The sequence below is a fragment of the Neofelis nebulosa genome, chromosome 16 (assembly GCF_028018385.1).
Source record: "Neofelis nebulosa isolate mNeoNeb1 chromosome 16, mNeoNeb1.pri, whole genome shotgun sequence".
In the NCBI taxonomy this organism is placed as follows: Eukaryota; Metazoa; Chordata; class Mammalia; order Carnivora; family Felidae; genus Neofelis; species Neofelis nebulosa.
Window position 1 is genome coordinate 3,539,176 of NC_080797.1, and position 14,077 is coordinate 3,553,252.

At 54.5% G+C, this 14,077-nt stretch overlaps 1 protein-coding gene across 1 annotated transcript in view; it reads right to left on the reverse strand.

Moving 5' to 3' along the window:
• The window catches only part of PIK3R6 (phosphoinositide-3-kinase regulatory subunit 6), a 61,910-nt gene extending 52,857 nt beyond the window's left edge, over positions 1 to 9,053 (reverse strand). The window contains exons 1-3 of the mRNA XM_058702526.1: positions 8,359 to 9,053; positions 5,473 to 5,659; positions 4,693 to 4,838 (exon numbers count right to left, since the gene is read on the reverse strand). The gene's annotated coding sequence lies outside the window, so the exon portion shown is untranslated. The remainder of the gene's footprint in view (positions 1 to 4,692; positions 4,839 to 5,472; positions 5,660 to 8,358) is intronic.
• Between the last annotated feature and the right edge of the window lie 5,024 nt (positions 9,054 to 14,077).

The following is a 14,077-nucleotide window of genomic DNA, read 5'->3' on the forward strand; positions in this document are numbered from 1 at the left end:
CAGAGCCCGACGCGGGGCTCGAGCCCACGAACCGTGCGATCGTGACCTGAGCCGAGGTCGGACGCTTAACCGACGGAGCCACCCAGGCGCCCCTTGAGATGCCCAGCTTTTATGTAAAAGGAATAACTTGGAGATCTGGCCACAGCCAGCCCACAGTTCTTCAGGGCAGCTACTCACGGGTGTCTAATGGCTGCTGTCTCCGTGCAGAGGGCCAGGGCGCTCCCCCCCACCCCCTCCGCTGTGCCCGTGAGCTTGTCTGGGGCATCATTCGTGCCCCTGCCTGGCCCCTGGAGGTGGGCAGTGAGCAATCCCCCAGCTTTGCTGTGGCTCCAGTCCTAACACTCCAAGAGGAGTTATTATGTGAGCTGGGCACCGGGGTTGCCCACAGTGCCCCTGTGAGTCAGTCAACAAACATCCACGGTGCCAAGTACCACACATTACATCCTGTTTCCTTTAGTGCTGGGTCCCCTTTACCTGACGCTGCTTCTACCAATAGGAAGCCCTTGCTAAATATCCTTGAGTGACAGACCATCAAGGCACTCGTAGGACAGGGTCACCGTCCCCAACCTCTCTCAGGCTAGGGAGCAGAGACTAGTCTGTGGGGACCGGCTGGTTGGACAAAGGGTACAGGAAATGAAGATGATGCTTAGGATGCTGGCCAAAGAGACCCAGGCTCAGCGCCCTGAAACCAGTGGGAGGGGGGACCCAGGCTCAGCGCCCTGAAACCAGGGGGAGGGGGGACCCAGGCTCAGCGCCCTGAAACCAGGGGGAGGGGGGACCCAGGCTCAGCGCCCTGAAACCAGGGGGAGGGGGGACCCAGGCTCAGCGCCCTGAAACCAGGGGGAGGGGGGACCCAGGCTCAGCGCCCTGAAACCAGGGGGAGGGGGGACCCAGGCTCAGCGCCCTGAAACCAGTGGGAGGGGGACCCAGGCTCAGCGCCCTGAAACCAGGGGGAGGGGGGACCCAGGCTCAGCGCCCTGAAACCAGTGGGAGGGGGGACCCAGGCTCAGCGCCCTGAAACCAGGGGGAGGGGGGACCCAGGCTCAGCGCCCTGAAACCAGTCAGGAAGATTCCCAGCAGCTGGCGTGGGCAGCATGGAAAGCGGCCGAGGGGTGGATCCCAACCACCTGGGAGGAGCCTCCCCACCCCATCCCTGCAGGCCCTCTCACCCTGCCCTGCACACAGTGTTCATTCATTTCATTCATTATTTCTTTTGCTCCGTCGTTATGGAGACCAGCAGCGTGCCAGATACCGTCCTACAGACACAAGGTAAGAAAGCCAGGCCTTCAACGGGAGACCCAATAAACGGGTGCATTCATTCGCTCACTCATTCATTCGTTCAGCCCCTTCTGTACGTTAGACCTGGTTCCAGGTCCTGGGGATTTGGCAATAATTTAAGATAGACAAAAACACCTGCTGTCATAAAGGCTACAATCTAACGGGCGTGCAGGGAGTGTGCAGGGGGACACCCAGGAAACTCGAAAACTAAGCTGTATATTAGCTGATGGCCACTGCTGTGAGGATAAGGCCGGGAAGGGGGGGGGGGATGTGCGGTTTCAGAGCTGGGGGGACTGGTTTCTACAAGGTTGACCGGAGAGGTCTCACTGAGGAGGTGACTTCTGGGTAGAAGAAACCTGGGTGCGGGGAGGGGGGAGGATGGATGGGAGCGAGTGGGGCCATATCTGCCCAAGACAGGGTCCAGGTGAAGGGATAAGCCAGGCCAGGTGCCGAGGTGCGGGGACAGTGTGGCCACAGCGTGGCGGGAAGGGGACGGCGGGAGGGGGCTGGGAGGCAATCCTTCACGGGCGTGTTTTTGTGCACACGCCTTGTGAGCTCTTGTGCCGGGTCATCCGAGAAGGTATCTATCGCGCACAGCCTGGGAGGACTGCGGCAGTGTCTCCCTGCTGGGGACACGGGGCAGATTTCCTTGCCGTCCAGCACAGTAGCAGCAATGTCCCCTTCCCGGGCAGAACTGGCACTTTGCCTGCTGCCCGCTGTGAAAGCCAGGGTTCCCTAAGGTCAGGGCTCTTTGGCTGATGGTGCACAGCACCCCCTTCCATGCTGCCCCCCCCGGGACTTGGGGGATGAGGGGCACCCATCAACCTGACGCTCATGTGCTTGTGGGGCCACAAGTAATCGAGGCCTTCGCCTCAGACCCCAGAGTCTCCCATTTCCTGCTGGTGACAGCACGACAGGCTGACTTAAACAGTTACGAGGAGGGTGAAATCTTGGACGCTTCACGGGGCTCGGCGACGTAGGGACAAGATCAGAGGCAAAGAAGGAATGAATGGGTGAATGGGTGAATGGATGAATGGATGAATGAATGAATGAACGAATGGCGTGGGATTCAGAGCGTACTCGTCCTTAAACGTAGAACTTCAGCAATAAACGGTCCCCAGGCCAGGTGCAGACACACAGCTGGTCACTGCCATGGGGTAAAAACACGTCTGGGGACCAACCACAGAACCGCAGAGGTGGCCACAGGGATAAGTCAGCGGGACCCTGTTTCCTGCTGCTGTTACTGCTCGAGACTGGTGCCAGGCAAGGAGGGGGAGACTTCCAGGAACAGGCCCGGCTGGGGGGTCAGTGTTCCCAGCAGTGAAGATCCCGGCTGCTGACCTGCCCACCCCTGCTCCCCAACCCCGCCCTGCGGGCTCCTCGTCCAGACCGTTTGCACAGAACCCTCCATCCAGCCCTCCCTGCGGCCATCCCTTCGGGCTTAAAGGCCAAGAACAAAGACACAGAGTTTCCGAAGGTCGCAGCTCTGCCCCCCACCTGTCGTCAGCCCCCCCCCCCACTCTGGCACAGGGACAAGGGACCCCCTCCCTCTGCCACTGACCCACTTCCCCCTCCTCCTGCCGGCGCTGACTCACAAACCCCTGAGTTTTGGGGGCAGATGCTATTTCCAGTGTTCTGACCTTTTCTCTCCATGGAGACAGTCATACTTGCCTGGCTCTTTGGTTTAGAGCATGTGATTTGTGGGCTCACAGTAGGAATGCCGAGCTCTGAGGGGACCCCTCGACCCTCAACCCTCATCCTACGAGGCCCACTCGGGCTGTCCAGGTTCCCGAGGCGCCGGGGACGTGGGGGCCCTGCGCTCTGCTGTTCCCTGGGGATGGGGCAGGCCTGCTTCCCTTGCTGTGTCTGCCACTGGCCGGGGAGGAAACACCTGGATGTGAGAGAGACAGTCTGGAGGAGGCGGGGAGGAGAGCATTGTTCTGGGGGGGGGGCAGGGAGCCCGGGAGGAGTCTGATGGGGCATGGGTGTAGACCAGGAAACCCCTGGGGGCCAGATTCACGCCCACCATGTCGGCCAAGAAGCAGGTCCTGGTGAGGGGCTATGTGGCAGTGTGGCTGGGCTGGTGGCACTTGGTGCCAGACTGCCTGGATCCCAGTCCTCTCTCTGGCTGTCACAACTTGGGCTGCCTGCTTAGAACCTTTGTGCCTCAGTTTCCCTGTCTTTAGAGGAGAGCTAGGCATAGCACCTGCCTCATCGGATTACTGCAAGGACAAAATAAGATGATCCTCGGGGCGCCCGGGGGGCTCGGTCGGTGGAGCATCCGACTCTTGGTTTCGGCTCAGGTCATGATCTCGCGGTTCGTGAGTTCAAGCCCCGCGGAGGGCTCTGCGCTGACAGCTCAGAGCCTGGAGCCTGCTTCACATTCTGCGTCTCCCTCTCTCTCTGCCCCTTCCCTGCTCATGCTGTGTCTCTCTCTCTCTCAAAATAAATAAATAAACATTTAAAAACTGACCCTCTATGAACTCTTCTCTTCAGCAGCCAAATGGACTCACCAGCTGTGTTTCCCCGTAAAACCCCCTGCTTTGCACCTGCTCTCCTGCTAAGGGTTTGCACACTTTGTTCTCAACCGGGATGCCTGCTGCCTCACCTCTGCACACAGACCCTCCCTGGCCCTCAAGGCTCGGGTGCGGCCTCCTGTAAAGCCCCCTGGAGCCCCTGCCCCGAGGTCACCTGCGTACGTGCCTCCGCTCGCCTCGGGACCTTGCGCACTTTGCTTTCTGTTGGTCACTTACTTGTGCTGCGTCTTAAGGCCCCACCAGCTGGCCAACTTCTTGAGCACCGGGACCTGGCCTTGCTCGGCCTCTGGCCCCGACTGCACAGCTAGAAGGCGCTCGATCGTGCGTGTGGACAGGAGCAACCGGACCAGCATGATCGTCACCTGGCTCCCCAGGAGGGACAGACACATGATGTCCCAGAAGGGGTGTAGACGGGACCAGAAGGCCGACTCAGGGGCCAGTGCCTTGCTCACCTGCCCTGTTGTCTTTGGCAAGACGCCGCATCTCTCTGAGCTATAAAACGGGCATTAAAATACGTATCCGGCCCACCTCTGATGGCACACGAGAATCTGGTGGGACGATACGTGTGCTCTCCTGCCCCGGGCGTGTGTAACCAGTTATAATATTGATACTTACAGGATCCAGAGAAGAAAGGAGGGGTCCCCTCGTCGGGTCCTGGGTGAAAGGATCTTAACTTGGCAGAGTGATCCTGGGGGCCACCGCCTCTGGTAACCCTTCTCAGCAAGGCTGGGCCTCACGTACAGAAGAGCCAGGGGCGTCTCGGCCCCTCCAGGGCGCCCTGCCTTCCTCCTCCTTCCTCCTGGCCCCTCCACCTGCTCTGCCCGGATCTGCCTCTCCCGGCTTCCTCCCTGGACACCTTACCCCAGCCAGCACCTACCTTAGCTCGGCTGGAGCTCGGTTCCCTAAGTCTTTCTGCCGACTGGCTCCCCCCCTGTCTGTGCAGGGAGGCTGCCGGCCCCAGAGAACCCAATGGCTCAGAGGGGCTCCAACGGGTGTCTCTGGTCCCCGCTGCAGCCTGCAGATCTGCAGAGAAAGGCCCAGTGTGGCACAGGCCCGACTCTGTCCCTCCTCTTCCTTCCCCTTCCCCGTGGCCCTCAAAGCTCCTCCCAGAACACATCCTGCTGCGAGGCTGCTTTCTGCAGAAGCTTTGTGGTCCCCCGCGGTCACTGGAGGCTCTTCCTTTCGATGGGGCAGGAGGGGAAGCCTCCATAGAGTCCCCCTGTGGTGCTGACTGGGCTGTGATGCCGGGGACCCTGAGCTCCCTCCAGAGCTCCATACATGCCAGCTGCCATCGATGCCCGGAGACTGGCAGCCAGAGGGCCACCTAACACTTTCAGTTCAAGGTGCATGAACTGAGCCTTCCTCCCCCACCCCCACCAAGCCCACCTGTCTGCTCCTCACCTCAGAATCAGAAACTTGGGGGGGGGCATCCTCAACGCCTCCCTCTCTCTCCCCTGTTCCATCTAAATGCAACCAAGTCCCACGTCATAAACTGTCCCCTTTTCCCGCCCCCACGACTGCCACCATCGCCCTCCTCCCGAGTGACCGTAGAAGCCTGATCCACAACCGCATCACAGCCAAGAGCCCCTCTCTGATGCTGAAACACAAATCGGATCACATTACGCCCGCAGTACAGCCTTCAATGGCTCCCTGTTACCTTTAGGAGAAAGGCCAGACCACCTCGCGATTTGCACGGCTCCTCTTGACCCGGTGGCTCCTTGATCCCCAAGCCCAGGCTGTGACCCCTCCCAGGAGTCCTGATCGCCGGCAGTTCTGTGATGGTCCAGGTGGCCCCTGGGCTCCAGGCCTGCATGTGTGTTGTGGGCTCCCCTTCTGTCCTCCTCCTGGCTCCAGCAGAGAAGAGGAAAAACATAGGTCAGAGAGGAAGGAGGAAAGTGGGGTGCCTGGCAGCTGGGAAAGGAGAAGGTGTCCGGGACATGGTGGTCAGCGGTGTCAAAGACTGCGGAGAGGACGCGGATGAAGGGAGCGACAAAAGCAGCTGCTGGCCTGGGCACTTAGGAGAGAGCAGCGTGGGGGAGCGGATCACCTCCAAGGTGTGGACTTGTTGGCTGGCCCGTCGTAGTCTTTCTTTTTCTCACAATTTGAAGCCAAGCAGTATTTTGGGACATCCACACATTTCTAGACCTTCGAAAAGCTCACAGATGCTCTGCTATCATGTGGTTTGGCCTAATGGTAAATGTCTCTGGAGAGAGACAGATCGCAGACAGCGTGGCCTGAACGCCTGGATCCAGCCGTGCCTGCAACCCTCATGCCTAGAGCTACTGCTGATTGTTGGACTATGCGATCCAATAAATTCTCCCTCCTCTCCTTTTTGAGTAAGACTGTTCGACCTGGATTCTGTTACTTGGGTTCCTCCTTTGCGGCCAAAGAAGTCACTGATATTTTTTCTGCAAGGGTTTGCATGGCCTCTGCTCCATCACCCTAACTTTGCAGAAGAGCGCATTTGAAAAACAACAGCAACACCAAAAAAGAGCCCAGACGTTTCGATCATCTACTCCACGACTCAATCTTCCTGCCCTGTCTATTGTTTTTCTGCACCCCCTCTTGTGACTGGAGTGATAGTCTATCTCCTATCTTTGTATTTGAGTTCTTAGGTCATGTGTCTGCCCCATCTATCTACCCTTCCCCCACAAGTTCTGGGGAAGCAGAGGCTAGGTCTTACGCATTATCCTACCCATCACGGGATAAGAGAGTGTTAAGAGAATGTTTGGCTCATTAAATACAACAAATGGATGGATGGATGGATGGATGGATGGATGGATGGATGGATGGATAGATGGATGGATAGATGGATGAGTGGATGGATGTTGGATGGGGGATACATAAGGGAAATGGGTAAGTCCAGGACAGGATAAAGGACCAGGGACTCTGCCCCTGCAGGTCTGGTATTCAGCAGCAGCCAGGCAGTGTGGTGGCCACAGTGGGCAGCCTCCTCGCCTTATCAGCTTTGGCTTAACTGAATCGGAAATCACAAGTCGACGTTGTGGCTGGCTGCACCCTCCTCTTTCAACAGCTGCTGTCTCGGCAGCCACCCTGGGTGTGGCAGCCACGGGTTGCTTGGTGACCGTGGACGGCCCCAGAGCTGTCCCCTGCAAGGATGGGCTGAGGCTTCTTCATGGGTCATGGACATCCAGGAACAGGAAAGAAGGAAGAGAAGGGAGAGACGAAAGACTGAGGGTTGTTAGCTGCCCCCTGAACCATCCATCCCCAAGGCAGGGGCGGGGTGGGGGGGGGGCTGCCCCTTTGATCCCAGGGATGCCTTGCCTCTTAGGGGGGGGGATTCTGCTTTCCAGGTGCTGAGGCCAGGCTTCCCATCTGCACCAATGTCCCCGGAAGAGCCCTTCCAGTCCCTTCTGTTCAGGCAAACACTTCCTGTTATTTTCCCACCCATTACTAAGCAGACAAGACTTTTATACAAATTAAAATTTTAACCTGTAAACAAATTCAGAGAAATCCTCCTGACACTGTGGCAGCAGAGGCACCGGCCCTGGGATCAGGGCACCCTGGAGGACCAAGGGTATTGGAGTCAGGTGAGATTATTGGCTTCGGACGCAAGAAGCCCAGGTCACTTGTGCCCTCGCCCCACCTTCCGGGGGAATGGTCTCGGGAGCCTCTGGCAGCAAATGCAGAATTCACCCATCTTGCCCTTTTCTTTCTTTTTTAAAATTTTTTTAACGTTTATTTATTTTTGAGACAGAGAGAGCCAGAGCATGAACGGGGGAGGGTCAGAGAGAGAGGGAGACACAGAATCTGAAACAGGCTCCAGGCTCTGAGCTGTCAGCACAGAGCCCGACGCGGGGCTCGAACTCACGGACTGTGAGATCGTGACCTGAGCCGAAGTCGGCCGCTTAACCGACGGAGCCACCCAGGCGCCCCAACATCTTGCCCTTTTCTAAGGAATCCACCCACAGAAAATCCTAATGAGCGAAGTAAATCTCACTGAGGATCACAGGGGTGGGGTGGGGGGAGATAGCAGAGGCATGTACGTTACACGTCTCTTAGCAAACGATTGAAAAAACCTCTGTGGATATTTCTGTCGTCTAGACACCCTTTGTCCACACCAAGCCGCCGGACTGGTGGGCTGGGGTGGGATCAGAAGGGCTCTTCTGCTTTCTCCTCTCTCCCCAAGTGACTCTGAGTCAGAGTCATGCATTGCTGGTTTCTCCGGCCCAGACTTTTTCCACAAAGGGAAGTCCTCTCAGGATCGTATTCGGAGAGGGGTGCCTGGGTGGCTCAGTTGGTTAAGCGTCTGGCTCTTGATTTCGGCTCAGGTCGTGATCTCACGGTTTGTGGGTTTGAGCCCTGCATCAGGCTCTGTGCTCTCTCTCTCTCTCTCTCTCTCTCTCTCTCTGCCTCCCCCATCCCCCCGACTCGTGCTTTCTCTCAAAAATAGATAAACATTAAAAAAAAAAAAAAAAGGAAGTGCTTTCAGAGCACTTCCAACCCCACGTGTTTTACAAACACATCTAACTTCACGTATACAGCCACTTCAGGAGCTAGCGCGATTCAGGAGAGGGCTCACCTAAGTGGTCGGGAGGGCGCTTGAGCCAGGGGGAGCCCAGTCCAGCTCCAGGGAGCACTGCGGGCCGAGTCAACTGGAAGCCTGGCCCACGGTCCTCGCCTTCCATCCCTCCTCAAGGAAGACCCAGGCATCGGCGTGGCTGGTACCCACTTGACGGGCACCTCTGCCTCTAGTGGATTCCCTCCAGCCCTCACGGCCACAGCCCCGGGAAACAGGGACTGCGGGACGACCTCGTGCTCTGAAGGAGTGGTCCGCCGAGCGTGGTCCCTGAACCAGCAGCATCGGTATCCCCTGGGAGCTTGTGGTCACCTGGTAGCATCTGCTGTGGGTGCAGAGAGGGAGGAAGAATCAGGAAGAATCAGGGGGAGTTAGGATAGTGGGGGGACGGTTAGTAGAAAAAGAGCTCCGGGCCCCCCCTTCCCAGTATCCTTTCCCTCTCTACCCGGTGATAATCGCTGTTGAAGGCCTGGGGTGATTGCACAAACCGATCTTCCACTGGCTTTGTTTACTTGGAGATCATGAGAGGTGTGGACCTAAGGACCAGCCGCTTTCTTTTCTTAAATTTAAGTGTCTGTATTTTCTGGCCCCAGTAACATATTGACATGGGTCAACATTCAGAGAAAAACCTGCCCACTCCCTCTCGGGCAAGCCATTTGGGGAAGAAAACTTCCCTCCCCAGGATTCTCTTGGCAGGTGCACCGGTCGCCCCTCCCAGACTCCTCTGGGGCGGGGGGAGGGGCAGGGAGACCTTGCCGTGGGGGCGGGGCCTGCTCTCCGCGCTCCTCCCCTCCCCTGTTCTCCGGTGGGGGCTGGAGGAGCCTAGCTGGGGAGCAGGTCTGCAAGCTCCCCGGAACGTGAGGGGGGCGGCGTGGAGCCTCTTGAATGGATGAGATACTTAGCACAGTCGCCGTGTCTTCTCGCAAAAGAATTCCCACTAGGAACGGGGACTGGCTGGCAGGTCGAGAAAGCTGGGGGCGTCAAGAAGGCTGGGGGTGACCAGGATCGTTGAGAAAACTCGAAGACTCCCTTCATTACTCATGCAAACTGCCTGGCACCCACGGGCGCACCCGTACTCGCACCCGGGCGCACAGATACACCCCAACATGGGGACCTGCTGGGCTCTGTTGTAACATTGCTGTAGCTGCACGGGCCCCTTCTCCTGCCTGGGTCTCAGTTTCCTCCTCTGTAACCGAGGGATTGCAGCGCGCATTTGCAAGGCCCTTGCCAGCTTCCTCACCGCCCCCCCCCCCAACGACCCCCGACAATCCTGGTGGGGTAGGGCTGCTCCCTCCTCTCCCTCCCCTCCCAACTCCCCCTCTCCAGAGGTTTCTGAGGACCCCTTTGAGACAGCCCTTTGGCCTGGAGTGCATTCACATAAGGCCTCCCTTCTGACTGCCTCCCCCTCCCTGCGCAGGGGAAGGCACAGACTGGCCCGGGGCCCCGCCCACCTGCTCAGACCTCAGCTTCCCTCTCCTGCTCCCCCACCCCTATTGGGGGGGGGGGTGGTGGTGCCTGCAGACCGTGGTTTCCATGTTGAAAGCGCCAGAGCTCCTCCAAAATTCCATTACAATGAAGCCAACCCTCTGGGATATCTGCCTAAACTTAATTTTTCTGGGCCTCAGACATGAGTGGCTTGGGGGAGTAGCATAGCTTAGCGGTTAAAAGCAGGGACTCTGGGGCCCGTGGACGTGGGCTTGAAGCCTGGCTTCCCCTTTCCCGGGTCTCTGTGACCTTGGGCAAGTTCCTTAACTTCTCTGTCTCGGTTTCTTCCTCTGTAAAATGAATATAATAGTACCCGCCTCATGGGGCTGTTGGGAGACAGAAGCTTGGTAACAGAAGCATGTAGGGGTGCCTGAGTGGCTCAATCCGTTAAGCGTCTGACTTTCGGCTCAGGTCATGATCTCGCGGTTTGGGAGTTTGAGCCCCGCGTCTGGCTCTGTGCTGACAGCTCGGAGCCTGGAGCCTGCTTCAGATTCTGTCTCTCTCTCTCTCTCTCTCTCTGCCCCTCCCCCACTTGCTCTCTCTCTCTCCCCCTTAAAAATAAATATTAAAAAAATATTTAAAAAAAAAAGTGTTTGCTGATACCTCCCTTTGTGCTCACTTGACATCCAGTGGCGATTTCCGGGCCAGATTGCAATGACCACGAGGCTGGGCCTTCCTGCCCTAAATTTCTGCGAGTCCCCTGAACGGGCACTGTTTCTTCCCACTCGCCCTGTGCCAGAGGCACACGTGTGGTCACAGTCGCCTTTCCAGGGACCACACGCTCAGGGCTGCTGGGTGTTATGGACTGAATGTTTGTGTCCACCCAAAATTCGTGTGTTGACCCTCCAACGTGACGGTCATCAGGAGGTGGGGACTTTCGGAGGTAATTGGGGTTGGAGGACGTCGTAAGGAGGGTGGAGCCCCAGCGTCCCAAGGGGAGGAAGAGACACTAGACAGGCAGAGGCACCGTGGGAAGGTGAACGTGTGCAAAGCAGGAAGTGGGCTCTCACCAGACACGGAATCTGCCAGCACCTTGACCTTGGATGTCACAGCCTCCAGACTGGGAGAAATAAAGTGGCACAGGTAGGGGACAGTCTGGCACCTGCCTGTCTCTGCCCCCAGAGGGATGGGGAGGACACCCTCTTCCAGGAGAGCCGGCTTCCTTTACCCTGATTTTACTGGGGGTGGGGGATTGAGGCCATAGAGGCATTCAGAGATGGGAAGGGAGAGAGAAGCCCCCAGTACTGGACCCCAGAGCTCTCTGTCTTTCAGTAATAAATAAATGTTAAAAAATTTAAAAAAACACACACACAAAAAAACTAAACTAAATGATCGAGCCATTGTGCTCCTTGGTGTTTACCCAAAGGAGCTGAAAACATATGTCCACACAAAAACCAGCACATCAATGTTTACATCAGCTTTATTCATAATTGCCAAACATTGGCATCAACCAAGATGTCCTCCAGACTGTGAGTAAAGAAATGAACTTGGGTACGTCAATAAAATGGAATATTATTTGGCAACAAAAGGAAATGAGCTGTGAAGCCATGAAAAGACAAGGAGGAACCTTAAATCCATATTGCTAAGTGAATGAAACCAATCTGAAAAGGCTGGTGACGGTATGGTTCCAACTATACGATATTCTGAAATATGTATGAAGTATGGAGGCAACAACAACAAAATATAATTGGTTGCCAGTGTAATTAAGAAAAGAATGGTTTGGGGGGGCGCCTCGATGGCTCAGTTGGTTAAGCATCCAACTCTTGGTTTCAGCTCTGGTCATGATCTGACCAGGTTTCGTGAGTTTGGACCCCGTGTTGGGCTCTGTGGTGGCAGCACGTTGCCTGCTTAGGATTCTCTCTCTCCCTCTCTCTATGCCCTTTTCCTACTTGCACTGTCTCTGTCTCTCAAAATAAATAAATAAACTTTAAAAATTAAAAAAAAAAAAAGAATGGTTTCAATTTCCTTAACATATATTTGCCTACCTGGGAAATCCATTTCTTTCACAGTGGTATTTCTGAAAAACTTCTCCATCTTATCCAGATTGCCAAATTTATTGGTCAATGTATAGTATCCTTTCATTATATTTTTAGTGTGGATACGATCTGTCCTCTTTTTCACGCACGATATTGCTGATTTGTTCGCTAGAGCCTTATCCACTAGTACATTGCTTTTCTAATTCATAGATTTCCGCTTTTACACTTCCTTTTTCCTACTTCAGGATTTATACCTTTCTTTCTGTATCTTCTTGAGATGAAGATACTCCCTTTGGTTTCAATCATTTGAAATTTGATACTCTACTTGTGCTTGAAATAATGTGAGTTCTGTTGCTGGGCAGTATCCTATTTCAACAAGATCAAATGTGTTAATTGTGTTGTCCAGATCCTCTATATCTCTATTATTTCTTGTCTGTTTTTCTTAAGCCACTGAGAGAAGTGTGATAAAATCCTTCATTATGGTTGTGGAGGCATTAATTCTGTCAATTTTTGCTTTACAGTTTACGTTGATGTTATTGCATGCATACAGATTTATGATCATGATAACTTTGTTGGATTGACTTTTTGACCTTTATAAACTGTCCCTCTTCATTATTTTTTAAAATGCTTCTTGCCTTAAAATCTTTGTCTGACATTAGAATAACAACACCCTTTTGATCTTTTGCTTTCAGACTTTGTGTTCGTATATTTAACATGTGTCTCTTGTGAGCAGCGTATAATTAAAAAAAAAAACATTGAACAAGTCTAGATTGAATTTTTTCCAGCATTTTAAAGATGTCATTTGTCTTCTGGCTTCCAATGTTTCTGTTGAAAAGGGAGCTGTTTGTTGATCCTTTGAAGATAAAATATACCCCCACTGCTGCCTTTGGTTGTCTTTAAGATTCTCACATTACCTTTTTCTTCCCCAGGAGTCTTACAATGAGGTGCTTGTGTGTTTCATGTGTGTGTGTTTGGGTTTTGTTTGCTTTTTGATTTTTGAAAACTACACTCCAGGGGCACCTGGGTGGTTCAGGTGGTTAAGCACCCAACTTTGGCTCAGGTCACAATCTCACAAGTTAGTGGGTTCAAGCCCTGTGTCGGGCTCTGCCCTGACAGTGAGGAACCTGCTTGCGATCTCCTCTCTCCCTCTCTCTCCACTCACATTTTTCTCTCCCTCTCAAAATAAACTTAAAAAAAAATTGAAAAACTAAAACTCCAGCCTTTATGGGATTTCACCAGTTCTTTCATTAACGTTTCTCTGTTTCTGGATCCAATCCAGGGTACCACATTGCATTTAGTGTTCAGGTTCCCTTTCTCCTTGCTCTAGGAGTTCCTCAGTCCTACCTTGTTTTCATGACCTCCTGGAAGGGTACTAGTCAGATTAGCCCATAGAGGAAGGTCCCACAGTCTGGGTTTGTCTGGTATTCTCCTCACGATTAGAATGGGGCTATGGGACTTTGGAAAGAGTATCAGAAGTGAAGTCCCGGCCTCCAGGTGGAGTGAGGGCTGCTGAGTTTATTGGGATCCCTGGGTTAATGGGTGTCGTGGATTTGGGCTGATTTAATTTGGGCAGCACAGACACCTCCCAGGCCGTTAGGGGAGCCCCACCTGGATCAAGAGATCCCTGGATGTCACGTGGATGCATGTTGGGTGTGTTAGGCGTGTTTTATTGTTCGCAGTAGCTAGCTGGGGCAAACCTAGAGCATCTCATGGTTCCTTCTTCCTCCCTCCCCGGGGGTTAGGCTGCGAGCCTGATGCCTACGTATTCCTCCCAAATAACAGGTGTCTTCCTGCGACCAGCGATGAGCTCACCTCCTTCCTCTCAGCAGGACGATGAGGCTTCGACGGAACAGCGTCAGAGAAAATTACAGCACAAACACATTTTCTCCAGCTCCAAAAAGCTACGCGCAACAGCCCCCCAAGAAACCTGATCGTTGCTGCCTGTGAAGCAGTTTATGCGAACGAAGCAACTGGCAGTTAATCGTTGTGCGGCGAGATAACCACGGGTCATCGCGTACAAGACTAACCAAGTTTTATTCGAAAATAATATTAAACTGTCTTCATTCTTGGATATCTGTTTATCCCGTAGTAGAACTTGTTCATGCAACAACAAACTATCAAGGGTATACGGTCGGCTGCTCTCTGGAGCCTGGAACATGGACAGGTGGCTGGTTGGGGGCAGGTGGCGGGGGCGGGGGGACAGCTCTGTTCACTTCCATCAGGCTGTCTTGGCTGGCGTTTCAGGGGCTCCTGCAAGCCCG